The following is a 13,703-nucleotide window of genomic DNA, read 5'->3' as shown; positions in this document are numbered from 1 at the left end:
CTCCAGATCATATTCCCTTCCGCCCCCCCCCCCACACTTCTCTCTCCCTCTCTTAAAAAACACAAAGACAATCTTGTTTCTATTTCTTGGAGATAATTTTGTACAATGTTATTCTATATGATCATATGCATGTAACCATTGAGCCTTTGTGATCCACTCCTATAAGTATCTTTTTTCTTTCCTTGGGGAGGGTGGGTCATGGGGCTTTCACTTGGCCTGGGCACTGTCCCTGAGCTCTTTAGCTCAAGGCAATCGCCCTACCCTTGAGCCAAGCCCCACTTCCCATTTTCTAGAGGTTAAATAGAGTCTCAGGTTCTTTTGTGCCTAGGCTGGCTTTGAACCTTTATCTTCAGATTTCAGCCTCCTGAGTAGCTAGGATCACAGGTATGAGCCACTGTTCCAGGCTCCTATAAGTATCCTCCTTTGGTAGGACCTGTGAAATTTATCGTGTCCTATTGTATTTTTTTTTTTGCAATCTAGTGTGTTCACATGTAGATTTATAGGCTCATCCTAGTTAACACAAATGAGGTAAACCATGCAACCTATGTTTCTTTAGGTCTAGCTTACTTCATTAATATTGTTTTTTCCAAGTCTTTTTTCCTTACAAATGGTACAATAATCATTCTTCCTGATGGAAGGGTAGAATTCCGTTGTGTGTGTGTGTGTGTGTGTGTGTGTGTGTGTGTGTGTGTGTGTGTACAATGTATTCTTGATCCATTCATCTAGTCAGGACAGGGGCTTCTTGGCCTTGGCTAAAGATAATGGAATCAACCCAGGTTTTATTGTTCTTTCTTGGTTCCTGGGTATTTGAGGTAATGTCAAAGTTCCCCAATATGAGGTCTTAACAGAATTCATACACTTGTCACTCCCCTGCAACTAGGGGCAAAGGGTTTTTCCAAAAGGCGCTTGACTCCTCCCACCCCTGCAGAATGTACTTGCTGTATCTCTCAGCATGTCCACTGAATTGAGATTTGACTCACAGATCTATAAAATCTTCATGGCTACCAAGAACACTTCTTATGGATGACTGGCAGAATTTCTTTTCCAACTTCATCACCCTCAAATTATTTTTTCCTGTCACTTGAACCAACCTATTCCTGCATTTCTGTCTCATAGATGTTAAAAACACTTGATGTCTATGAGAAAGCAAGTAGTTACTGAAATAGTAGAAATCCATTCCTTGGACTTGTAGGAACTATTAACAATATCTAGTGCTCTTATTTTCCCACACAGTGTGAACCCTTCTGTGTCCAAAGTGTGGGTTTAAAAGACTAATCCACTGGGTATTATGTTTCACCTTTGTCACATGATCCATGTCTCTCACTTTTCCTCTCTCTCCCTTTGGGGAGTTCATAATTAGGGAAAATGAGAACAGACATAATGAAAGATAGTGTCTAGGCCATCAGATTACAGAAAGAAATATGATTATGGTTAGAAATCACCTAACAATTGCCCCCAGAATGCTGCTGGCTCATAAGTTGCCAAAGTGGTGGACATTTTCCAGGGTTAGAGAAGAGAACAATTAGCCAACATGGCTAAAAGGTGATAAATGACCCACACATATGCGACCAGCCCATAGTGGATGTGATATTGCAGTTTTTCACTCATAGGCTTTGTTGAAGGTACAAGAGGGCCAAGATTAAGTCTATCTGGTAGAAGGCAATGGACTGAACTTATATAAGAAAAATACTCTTGGTCTTTTCCAACATGATCAGATGGATCCATGGGACCAAAACTAACCATGACTGGAGTATCCTTATTTTGGGTTGTTTTTTTTTTTTAACCTGAGGTTGGGGGGGTGCTTTATTTAGCTAGAAAATAATGACTAAGGTTCACACACATACCCCCCAAAAGTCTCAGAAATTTAAAACTATCCACTGATACACATTACATTCTGCAGCAGTTCTTTCTCTGGCCAATTTCCTGGGTTTTGTTTGACTTCACATCATGACAAGATTTATTTCATGAAAGAAAGCTAGATTCAGTCTGCAGAATTGAGTACTAGGCCCACTCGTGTTAGAAATGTTCTGTGCGGCCTAAGGTATGGTATTCCTGGTCCTTTGGGAAATTCCTGCCCATTTGTTACTCAGGGGATTAAGACCAGAACACTCATAGATATTGTGCTTCAGTCCTTAAACCTATATATAATTCATTGCTTCATGAATAATACACTTTCTGCAATGTTAACAATGTTGAATGTCCTGTATCAGAAATGCTTAGGAGTAAATATGTTTGAGATTTCTTGTTTTAGGGGATGAGTTGGCAATATTTCCATCTATATAATGAGATATCTTGGGAATAAGATTTCAGTCTAAACACAAAATCCATTTATTTTTCATATATAATTTGTCCACATAGTCTGACAGTTATTTTGTATGGTACTTTTAATAATTTTGTACATGAAGCAGGATTTTTTTCGATTGTTTTTCCCTATTGGTGCTCAAAATATTTCAGATTTTGGGGCATTTCCAATATCAGACTTGCAAACTAGAGGTGTTCAACTTGTACATTTAGTCTTGGACTCACAGAAAGAGAGATATGTCAGGTTTCAAGTATCCCTTTTGATCTAAGCAAGCCAGAACTGAACCCAGTGAACTCAAGCTATATATCACCCAGCTAGTAAAGACGTCTGGAACACAGATCCTAGTTGCCAGTGCATATTCCTCTGTGCCACTGGCTTTCCTTTCAGGATCTGGATGGTATTCCTCTCTCTATGGTGTCTGTGCAGCAATCATGTGATGCTTGCAGGGAAGACTGAGAATGAAAGAATGCATACTTTTATTCAGTCCCAAATCAATCAAGAAAAAAATGTTCATGTCCCATCCACTGCTAAATACCAGCCTGAAAACCTCTCCACAGCTCAGGTTTCTTTTCTACTTATTATTAAAACCCCCAATTTTCCAAGTTATCATAGCTTTTCTGCTATCTCTGTATTATATGGTTTATTAATGAATACATTAATGAATTATTATTGCTGGTGGTCTCTGTGTCTACAGAAGTTAAATCTGATGTCCTCTATTGAATATCTTTCTAGATCTGGACAGAGTCTCTGCTTCTCTGGCTTTTAAGGGTTGGCCTCTCCATATATATTACCTGAAAGCTCCCTCTACTTCCGAAAAGCATCAACAGAGGGGAAAATGTGTTTAGTGGCACTTGGAACCCAGTATCAGAGTTTGTCAAGACTTTCTGAATAAGATTCACCTTAATGGTGATACGTGCCAAAGAATGCAAAATTCCATGAAAAGATCTGACGATGAGATAAGGCTGTTAATGGCATCATGCAATGCTTCCAGAGACTTCTAGCTGGAGTTGTTGGCTCTGCTGTTTGATGCTGAAGGTCACAATTAGAAAATAAGCATCTGCAGTTCCCTGATCTCACTCCCTTTACCTTTTCCTCCCCCAATCTCTATTAATTCGCTCCACATCTGACCACTATTTTAGAGCTATCCTGCTCTAAAATAGCAGCACAAATATAGTTGTGATTCTTTAGCTTCTTGAGGACCAGATTTAGCAGCTGAATTGAGCAAGAGCATTGAACATTCTCTGAGATCAGAGCTGAAGAAAGATATCATATCAGTGTAAGTCATTACCACTGTGGAGAAAGGAATTAGATATCCCATTTAGCAAGAGCGGTTGTTGCATAGTCCATTTTCCCTTTCCTCTCCATCCCCTGGCTCAGCAGATGTCTGCATTGTCTTACTAGCTCCTGTACAACACTCCTAGCAGTTAGTATATAGGTTAATAAATATACAAACTTCTCTCGTTTTTTTTTTTATCTTTTACTCTTCTGCTTCTTTGGTTTCAGAAGGCAGTGGCTCTTTTGGCTCTTTTTCTAAAATCATACTATCTGCTAAATATCCATTTGTTAAAACATACTTTCCTGGAGCTAAGACGCCATGGTTAAATGGTGGGAAGGTTCAGCCTAGAATTGGAAGGAGTGTTATCAGGCCCCATGTGAGCCTCTCTGTCACCAGGCATTGCTATCTCTCACACATGCAGCAGGTTCCCAGAAGAACAAACCTGTTCTATGGGAAACTGCCAAATTCCCATAGGTGGTAGAAGATTCTAGGATGAATGATGTACTTCCTGTTGAGACTATTTGGAAACGATCCTGGCATAACACTGTAACCTAAAATGTTGCCAGGTACTGATATATTACCACCATTGCTGTCCAGGTTCCTATCAGATAATGTAAACACAGTGAGAAGAGTAAATTTGCATGCATTACCTCTTAGTTCAATTGCCATTGTTAGGCAAAATAGCCATCCCTAATCCCTAAGTATTTGCCTCATGATGAATGGATGCTGAGAATCAGTCTCAAACTCTCCTCCCAGATATCAGAATCCTACCATGTAGGTAGCTAGACTCCCTTGAGCCTGGCCTGCTCCACCCCCTCTTGTGCCTTCTGTCTTGCCCTTTGCCAGCTCCTCTTATCAGCACTGTGGGATACTTTGGGAGGCAATCTCTGCTCTCACTCCCCATCAGAAAAAGGATACCCAAGCCAAACGTAATGCAAAAACCTTCCCCAAGCAGCCATCCAGAAGAGGGAATTAGCCATGCACTGAAAAGTGATGAAAGGTATACAGAAGAAATAGGGGAGAAATGTTCCTAAAAATGGAATAAAAGCAAAAAGATGATGTGAAGACTGGAAGAAAAGAGAACGGTAAATGGAAAGCTGATGATGTCTTGTCTTCATAACCTTAATCTGGGCCAGGAATAACTGAAGGTTAAAGTCATGATTGCCATGCAGGTTAAGCAGGATTGTGGATGCTGTTCACGTATTGTAGCTTACACACGTACAACTTGTTCTGACTCAATTTCCCAAATGTGACTCTACAAACAAAAGTTCGGACCAGAGCTTCTAATCTAAGATTCAAAAAGACTCCAAAAGAATTTTAAATGCAAATACAAACATGTCTACATAAACAAACACTCAATAAGCAATGAAGAAAATATTGCCCAAGTTATTGACCAGTGTCACCCAAAGAGTTGTGTGGTGAATTTATAAAAACCAGCCCTTCTGGTACATCTGTGGGCCTCTTCCCATTCGTCACTTACCTTTTGAAAAGATTGAGGCTCCTCATACCTGATTCCTAGCAGCAAAGTAATTTGCTCCTTGTGAAGTTTAAAACCATGGGCATTGTCTTACAAATGTCTTAGAGCAGACAGAGCCTGTTAAAGAATCTTTGTCACGTAGAATAAATACCTCATCTTGCTCAACCTACTGAGCCTAAAGGAGGTCAAGTCTAGAACACAATGAGAGAGGAAATCAGAGAGAGGAAAATAAAAGAAAACCAAAACCTGAAAAGTGAATCGTGGGAGAGATGTGAAGCTTTATGTTTTCTTTTTCTGTGAGCAGTTGTAAAAGATAAGCATCTCTTTGACAATAATTTGGTCTCCAGGCCATCTCAGGGGACTCATGCTTAGGACGGCAAATGATCTTTGTGGGCTCTGATGGAAGTCATATTTCCCTTTCCTGTCTTAACAATTGCACATACTTATTTTTTTGGGACTCCCAAGGTTCCAACTAAGGTTTCCTTTTGGAAGCTAAGAATTAATCAAATTAAATGTTGTAACCCATAACTTTCTGGCAACAAAGATTTAAAAAGGAAAAACAGACTCAGAGCATCTCTTTTGCAACATGGACATCAGAAATGGAGCAGTTTCACTTGTGGAGTGTGAAGTCCCTGGGCCATTTATCTTCTCCCTGTTGGTGAATGTCCTCCTGTCCTGTTAGTGGCTTTTATTTATACCTCTGGGAGAGCCTCTGGGAGACTCGGGAATTATGCAGACCCAGGTGTGGGTGAAGAGAAGCTATATTTTCTACAGACGTGACTTTGATATGGCATGGAGCCTTTCTTGGCTGGAAATTTAGTGTAGCATGCCTTCCAGAGGCTGGCCTGTTAGTGGGCAAAAATCAGAAAAGCATCGTTAGGGGTGCTTTCGCTATATAAGTGAACAATTAATAAGTAATACATACTTGCTAGAATTGGGATCTAGCCATTGTAATGCTCAAAGAAAATTGACTAACTCAAGGGGATATGATTTTTTTCAAAAAGAGAGAGAAAAAGTTGACATAGCACAGAAAGTCATCTGAGCAAAGGTATTTAGGTGGAACTACCTCAGAACTATTTGGGAAACAGTACTTAGTCCTATTTTATTGAGACCTTGTCTGTAGTTAGAGAATCCTGGCAAATAATGTAAATATGAATATTGGATTGCCATTTTCTTACATTCAGAAGTTGCAGAACATGAGAAGCCACTATGTAAACCAGTAAAAATCATGAAATGACATTGTACGTTTGCTTCCCTACCACTGTCGTCCTCATCTGGTATGGGTTGGAAAATACTGTCTTTTCCCTACAGTACTGTAACTATCTACTCACTTATTTGAATGGTACCTATCATGAACCTTTTACTCCTTCATTCCATCACCCTGAATCACACAGTTATCATTTTTATAAGAGAGGTATCCAAGCCAAAACATCTAATAAGAAAGCATTATTGATTTACCTCTTTCTCTCACTAATTCAAGTCAGATGTGTTTCCAGTTTGTTTTCCCAGATACCTGGGAAAGTCATGGCACTTGAGGGAAATCAGAAAGAAATCAGAGAAAAATACTTGTCACATATAAGGCAACAGATTGTTAAGTCAGTGATTGGCAATATGTGCTGAACAGCATCATGGGAGAATGAAAGAAAGAAGATAGATGAAAGAACCTGAAGCCCCATCTTAAATAGATCCATGGAGTAACAGGGAATCAGGAAGGACAATGGAAGGTTGTCAGAAAGGTTGGAGAAGAATTGAGTGTGTCAGAGAAGAGTGAAACTAAACAGTAAGAACAGAACCAACCAGAAGTTGAAGTGTCCATGTAAGGTATGGACAGATGAGAGTGTGTGCGTGCGTGCGTGCGTGCGTGCGTGTGTGTGTGTGTGTGTGTGCGCGTGTGTGTGTGTGTGTGTGTGTAGCATCCTGATGGCCCTGAAGACAACAGAAAAGTTTAAAAACATGCCTGTGTTGGAATACCTTATACGTTTAAGTCTTGATGGGTTGTATACTAAACCATAGTGGTAAAGAGTTAAAGAGTAAGTGAGTAATGGGAACACATGGGCTTCGGTTACAAACTGGGAGAAACTCCCTACTTTCTGAGAAGACTTGTGTCTTGATGTTTTTGCGTTTTTATTTTTGCTTTTATGTCATCCCTTAAGAAGTGACACTGTAGAATCTTTCACACTCGTTTTCTGCATGGGAAACATGTTTCTCTCTTTTTCCATTTTCTCACTACTAAACCCTATTAGACTAAAATAAGTCTTTGCTAAATAATGACACTGAAATTTTCAGGAGGTCTTAAGTCTGAGACATACTGAGCAACATTAGAGCCATAAATCCAATGTCAGAGTCCTTTTCACTGCTCCCTTCAACTTCCTGTGAAAGCTATGTTGAATTACTGGAAAAGGGGAAGCAATTCCAGGCCAGCTCCTTCTTTCTTGCTCAATAGACTACCTGGAAGTTTTTGATCATGGTAATAACCATTTGAAAACTTGTTCTTCTTGTGCCATTGGTGTCATCAGCTATGTTACTGTAAATGTATGGAATAGCCTCTCCTATTACCAGAAGTTTCTGTTACTGAACATTGCACTTATATTTTAAAGATGATTGTGAGCTCTTTAGTCACTCAATAGATAGCATAATGGCAAGAGTATTTAGTGACACTAGAAGTAAAGAAATGGCAAGGGAAAGAAGAGACTAAAGTATCATAATAAATCAACTGGAATCCATGTTAACTTTGTGATCAACTATATGCTTGGTGGGGATCCAAAATCTGAAATGTTGACAGTATTTTGAGTGAAAGCTAAAATTCTACAGTGAAGTCCTGGAGAGCGGTGCATGGTTTTTGTTTGTTGGTTTAAAAAATCAAAACAATGTTCCAGCAACAAGGGTAAAATGGGCAGGAAGAGTAGGGGAAGACAGCAAGGGTAGACGGGCAACAGAAGTAAAGATATGGGGGTGAGGAAAAGAGCAGAAGGTACCTGGCTAGACTGAAGTTACCAGGAAGGATTTGTAGCAGGCTTCACTGCCATGCACAGGGCGTCCAGAAAAGGAAGGATAAATCAAAGTTAAAAGGTCCAAGGCTTGAAGGTGTTAAGCTTGGTGCTCGGAGCTGGGTGCAATGATGGAAATACCAGGAAATAATATCTGTCCTCCAGGAACTTGTAAAGCTATCAGGACACAAGAGTTGGGCACAGATGTATATACAAAGCAATTAGAAAGAATAATAGGAGTGTACACATTTAATGACTGGAAATAAAAGCCCATTCCAAGGGGGAAAAGAGCTCATAAAACACCTTACAGAGTAGTAAGTTACATGTTGTAAAAGCAAGTTAGTATTGGTTATATGCACATAGACTTAGTACGAGTTGGATAAGAACACATAAGGGGCATAGGCAACAGTGGAGAAGGGCAAGTACCAAGAGGAATGTTTGCTTGGCTCCCCCACCTTCCTAGAGAGGGATGGAGATAGAAAACAATAGGCCAGGAGTAAAACTGAAGTTGAGGGGTATACTTTGTTGATGAAATAACTGAAGTTCTATCCTTATGTTTGAACAGTGTTGTAATTTTTTCAAAGTGCACTATCTTCATTTGATCTTCAAATGAGCTTCAGCTCTGCATAAAGCCTCTATGATACCTGTGCTTTCCTACCAGACAAAGAGCCACAGAGCAGGAAATGGGGCAGAGTACTTGTCTCACATGTACAAGGTACTATCTTTTTCTTCCAATACGGAAAAAGAAAAAAATTCAAAGCCACCTAACCTTTTGCACAGGAAACATGCTGGATCGTAGCATCCATCTAGTTTTATCACAAATTTCCTAAGTCTTTTAGGGTCCATAATATGACTTAGTTTTTCCTTTAACCCGAAAGAACTCTTGCTAGTGAGGTAAATTTTAGTGACTAGAAAAAGGCACTAGTTAATAGGTAATGTAGTCATTACTAAAGTCATTTTTTTTTAATTTATAAGAAATTCTTTGAAGCCAAGATTAGCCAAGCCCTCTGTGAGGAACTGTTTCTGCATATAGAACTTTTATTTTACATGAGGCAGAATTATATGGAGCAAAGGTTTTCTGAAAACCATAAAAAAAAACACGGGGAAGAACAAAAATGTTCTTCATAAAACTTTCAAGATAATATTTAGATCTCTTATTTTTCTAGGGAAATGTTTGGTGCAGTTTGAGGGACTTTACAAATCTACTAGGAACCTACAAAAATGTATAAGCTGAAAGGACTATGGGCTAAGAATCAAAACAATAGAGCAAGTCATAAAGTCGTGAGCTTGGACTATATCTCAAAAGTATGGGAAATGTTTATAAGGACCTCATGCCCTTATGAATGGAATTGGAATGTAAGCTAGAAAACTGTAATTTTTGTGTCCATTTGTCTTACTTCATATTCCAATAAGACCAATAAACCAAAATCATTTTTCTTATAGGATATGATTTTTATTATATTTGTCTCAGTTTATTTTTCCTAAACACATGGAAAACATCAAGAGCTTAATAGCTTAATACTGAACCCTGTATAATAGGGAAGCTATTGATATGTAAAGACACCTGGTCATTCTTTTAGAAGCACTGTAATCCTACAGATTCATACCTATCTGGTCTGTCTTCTAAATAACAAAACCTTAAGTAATAAGAACTGTTTTTCTCTGTGGGATCTGATAGCAACAATAAGATTGTATTTCCTGCCTATAAGCACATAACAAATGGTTATTTGGAAAGTATTTGTTTCTTTTATCATGTTAAAATTAAAGATAATGTGGAAAGGTTCAAAGAGCCTTTAAGGCAAAATATAAAATCCCCTACCACTGCTCAGAAACATGAGTGTGTAAATCCTCTGGTTGACAGCCTGTTAGGATAAAACAACCTGTGTTTCCCCAGCAGTTTGTCTTCCTCATCTTTCTCCTGACTTTGGTTGCCCTGCCTTTGCAGTGTTCTCTTACACACCCTCCCAGATTGGATCATGTTAACTCTTCCCAACTATAAGAATGCACTAAAAAAAAAAGTCAGCAGCAATAGGACATGAAACACACACACTTCCCAACTGACCTTCCAGGACATTAATTGGAAAGGCCACAAATTACTAAAGATGAAAGAGAATTCCCCATGTCTTCCCCCTAAGATTCTTTTTTTAATTCAGCTTTCTTGTTTTTTTATTGTCTTGGTAATGTATAGAGGGGTTACAGTATCTTAAATGTTGAATCTATCTCCACAGATGCTGACAAGGGGAGATGCAGTGAGTTTTCCAAAATTTGAAATCCTATCTCCACCTCAGCAATGTCAAGTGAAATTAACCTGTTTGATTACAAATGCTTTTCCCTCCCTCTCTCCCCCCCCTCCCTCCCTCCCTCCCTTGCTCTCTCTCTCTCTATCTCTCTCTCTCTCTCTCTCTCTCTCTGTGTCTGTCTGTGTGTGTGTGTTTTCTATCTCCCTCTCTCTAGTTAACTAGCTATAGGTATGAATTGACTAGTTATATATTATTATGAGTTGCTGCTACTAATAAAAGAACATGGGAGAAGGTACCAACTATTCTATTAATTTTAGGCTAGGACTTGGTTGTTTCCCTTCCTGAGACATCTGTGAATATTTTTCAGCTGAGGTGGTGAAGTCCACAGTTCCTCTTTCACAAATAAGTCCTGTCTACACTTATTCCAAGCTGGGTCTTTTTGCAGTACATCAGGCAAAGAGGACAACAGCCAAAGTCGCCATACAGGCATCGTACATGTGTCATATAGGGTTTGCTAGCCGAAATATTTTTTGCCTTGTCTTCCGTTGCTTTTGCAACCGCAAAAGTTTCCTCATTAGAGGAAAAATTTCCCAAGGGATCTGTTGTAGATAGGAGTGCCTTCCTCTGATACCACCAAGGACACGAGCATTGGCTGTTTCTCATAATTTCCCACCACAGTGTGTGAGCTGCACTTGGCCTGTAGACGCCACTATGACTCCAGAAAAACTCCATTTATATGGGCTGAACTTCCCCCAGGCCAGGGTTGTAACTTCTTGGTCTTGAGCAATCACCTCTACTTTATTTTTCATTTTGTTGTTTCTTTTGGCAATAATAACCAGAGTCATACTCAGTTGTTTCCACCTCCCCCTTCCAGTTTAAACTAAATAAAGATTTTTCACTACTAAAATGGAAGAAGAAAAATGTAGTTGTTCTTAAGAAAATACCTATGAAGGTAACCATCGGTAAAGGACTAATTGATGCCAGGTGTGGAAATATCAATTCCTACTGCGTTAAGTCCAAAATTATCTAGTTTCAAAGATTCTTTGTATCTACCCTTACAGCTCTTACTGTTCCCTGATCATTTCCAGCTTCTTCCCATGCTGTAGTCCTGTTACATACATCTCCTCTGTAGTTTATTGAAAATACTATAATTAGCCCTTCATCCTAGGCTTCAGTCACCACATCGCATCCTGTGTGTAGAACATCTCCTTTTCTGTCTGTTTCCCAAATCTTGTCTACAACTTTTCTTAGCCACTACCATCTTCTGCCTCTCTAGCATGGCAAATATATTCACTCTTATTCCACTGCTTATTTATGTTTGATTTTGTCCCACCATCCTTTATGTTACATAAAGATGTTTTGATTCACCAAGATCAAATTTGAGCTGTTGGGAGATTAGAATCATGCCATTCTCTTTGTAGCTTATATGATCCTTGAGACGATGCTGAGTACAAATCTTACTGACTGATACTACTGGCTAGATTGATCCTTGCAAACCACTATGTGTTCCTAGCATACACTTTGAGAAGCGCTGGCTTAAGAATTAATTCTGTGACTTCTAAGGCACACTAGTAGAAGAAGATGAAGGAGAAGGGGGAAAAAAGCCCATACGTTCAAGTCTCTTGGATGTAGATTTGGATGCTAAATCCCCTACTTACTAGTAACATGACCTTGGATAACTTCAGTTTCTTTGATCTCATCTGAAAAATGAGACTATTAATACCTGCCTCACAGAGTCTTTTGAGAGCCAAATAAAGGTAGAATACATACAGGAGTGCCAGCCTATTGCTCAGACAGAGCATAGTGGCTAATAATATTTATTTCCTTTCATTTCTACTTTGGATAATATATTCATGTACAGAAAATACAAAACAGCAGATTACTATAGAACTGCCTCCTCCTTTAAGCGGCAGGCTTTCCTTCCCAATTACTTTCCCACTGGGGTGAAGTTCTATCCATCTCTCAACATACATACACATAGAGAGGGTGCAAAAATTTGCTGGACCACAGTTTAATTTGATGGTGAATATAAGGTTATGGGGTTATGTAGCTCTTTTGGATAAGTGATGAAAATACAAATTTTACCTAAAGATGGCTGTGTGTTCTTTGAGTAAGCATCACCTACAGGAGTTAGAAATTTTTGGTTTTGTTTTGTCGGTTGCTGGGCTTGAACTCTGGGTCTGGACAATGTCCCTGAGCTCTTCAGCTCAAGGCTACTGCCCTAAAAGGGGTGGCAATTTCTGTCCCCTTCTATTTGGTTTGTCATCATGGGAGTGTTTAGCACCACTTGTTTTGCACACAATTTTATCTGCTAACCTCAGCCATAAATATGAAAAGAAGGGGAACGTGTATACATTTCCATTGCTGCTGCAACACAGCACCAGCTTAAACTTAGCAGCTTAAAGCAATTCAGTTATTTCACAGTTTCAAGTCAGGCAGAAATCCAATGGGCTCAATTGGGCCCTCTGTTAAAGATCACAAGAAGCTGTGTGGCCAGGCCGGTGGTTCTTCAAAAGGCTCCAGGAAAGAGGGCACTAGAGTAAAACAAATAGCATGTTGAACACTCCATTTTATAAAGATTTCTAAAGCCGTGACTTTACTTACCTAGATGGTTTTAAGTAGTTCCAGACCATCCTGCAATTTTTCAATGCATCTGTAATTTAACAATCTTTTCTTCCTTAGTAGGCAAACAGTGCCATTTCCTCTAGACTTCACCTGAATGATTGAGTTTTAATGACTCATTCACTTCCAGGTTGTGCTGGAGGGGCAAAGCAGAAGCTAAGAACTGTTTGTTATCCAAGAAGAGCTTGCTTGCTAGGAGGAGGTGGCCTTGGAACACTTATAAAATCAAAACATTTCTCACTCATGATTTCTTTTCACAGTTCAGAATCTGTGTTCTATTCTATGTGAAGAGTAAAATAACTGCTTTACTTAGATTTCTTGCTGACATTTCTTTTTGGTGAGAGTCAGGACGGGCGGTTCACTGTGAACGCTTTCTTTACCTCATGGTACAGCTCTGTGGCATTTTCACAAAATACCAACCACCAGAATTCTGGTAATCACAAAAACATGTGCTTTCTCCTTAGATCCACGAAAGTTCTTTCTCATTAGAGAGAGAGAGAGAGAGAGAGAGAGAGAGAGAGAGAGAGAGAGAGAGAGAGAGAGAGAGAGAGAGAGAGAGAGAGAGAGAGAAAGAGAGAGAGAGAGAGAGAGAAAGAGAGAGAGAGAGAAAGAGAAAGAGAAAGAAAGCAAGGGGGAGATCGACCAGAAATTAAATTAGAAGGCAAAATTTGATATCTTAAAATTCTTTTGGTTTGAAGAAAGAAAAAGAAAAGCTTACAGTTTTCCTAATTTCCTTTCAGTTAAATCCTCCTGAATGGGAAAAATTGTACGAAACGTCAAAGAGTTGCGGCTCTAACAT

At 39.2% G+C, this 13,703-nt stretch overlaps 1 protein-coding gene across 2 annotated transcripts in view; it reads left to right on the top strand.

Annotated features, from left to right (window-relative positions):
- The window catches only part of Setbp1 (SET binding protein 1), a 324,431-nt gene that overhangs the window by 233,306 nt on the left and 77,422 nt on the right, over nucleotides 1-13,703 (top strand). The window lies entirely within an intron of this gene.

Source organism: Megascapheus bottae, chromosome 19, assembly GCF_031878675.1.
Source record: "Megascapheus bottae isolate mThoBot1 chromosome 19, mThoBot2.hap1, whole genome shotgun sequence".
NCBI lineage: Eukaryota > Metazoa > Chordata > Mammalia > Rodentia > Geomyidae > Megascapheus > Megascapheus bottae.
This window is presented reverse-complemented; position numbering and strand designations above follow the sequence as displayed.